The sequence below is a fragment of the Myotis brandtii genome, unplaced genomic scaffold (assembly GCF_000412655.1).
Source record: "Myotis brandtii unplaced genomic scaffold, ASM41265v1 scaffold1057, whole genome shotgun sequence".
In the NCBI taxonomy this organism is placed as follows: Eukaryota; Metazoa; Chordata; class Mammalia; order Chiroptera; family Vespertilionidae; genus Myotis; species Myotis brandtii.
Genome location: NW_005353568.1, coordinates 273,689 through 274,603, shown reverse-complemented (window position 1 = coordinate 274,603; position 915 = coordinate 273,689). Strand labels below are relative to the sequence as shown.

At 69.3% G+C, this 915-nt stretch overlaps 1 protein-coding gene across 1 annotated transcript in view; it reads left to right on the top strand.

Annotated features, from left to right (window-relative positions):
• The window catches only part of LOC102249662 (phosphofurin acidic cluster sorting protein 2), a 76,640-nt gene that overhangs the window by 71,608 nt on the left and 4,117 nt on the right, over positions 1 to 915 (top strand).

Genomic DNA, 915 nt, shown 5'->3' with positions numbered 1-915 from the left:
GCGTGCAGGGCGTGGAGGTCTGCAGGTCGGCCTCTGCCGGGACAGAGCACACCCTCCTGTCCACCCAGGAGACGTGGGCGGTGGGCACAGCCCTCCTGGCCCCTCTCCACCCCCAGCCTCAGAGCATCTGCCAGGAAGGCCCTGAGGCGATGCCTGCTGTGTGCGCCCAGCAGCTCAGGCACAGGGCGCGGTGCGCATCCTGACCTACGGCCTCGCTGAGCGGGGCAGGTGGAGGGTCTCCGTGGCAGCCCGTGTCACCCCTGTCCCGCGGCCCTGTCGGGGCTGATGTCTGCATGGCCAGGGGCGTGGCTTGGCTTTAAGAGTCGGTCCGGCAGCATCCGTGTTGTGGGTCCCCAGCCGTCTGCCTCCCTGAGGGCCGCTCGAGGGGAGGGTTGGGGGAGTGGCTTGCTGAGGCGGGTGGCTTGTGGCTAGAGCCCCCTGGGCACTGGCCGGAGCCCGAGGCCACCGGCCCACCTGCCTTGGATGCAGAAGCCGCTGGGCCCAGGGCTTGGGCTTTGCTGTTGAAGGTGGAGAAGCGGGGCCTTTTCTTTCCCGTGTCCCCTTCCGAACAGTGACAGACGGACCGGCCGTAGCCTCCTTAACCCAGCGTGTTCTGGGTGTTGTGCAGGGGTGGCCTGGTGGCTGGGGCGGAGGCCCTGGTCCTCAGTGCGGGCAGGCGGCCCTGTACCTGGTGACACCCACAGGCCATGTGGGCACAGCGGCCAACCCTGTACCTGCCCTCGGGCTCCCGGGTTTGGGGGAAGGAGGCAGAGGATCAGCTGGGACAGTGGCCAGAGCTGGACCTCAGCCAGGGGGACACCCCCCGCAGGAGGCACCGCCGTTCCGAGGCCCTGGGAGACAGGCCTGGGCCGACCTTGGTGTGACCTTCCAAAGGCCAGGGCAGAGGCCCTCCTC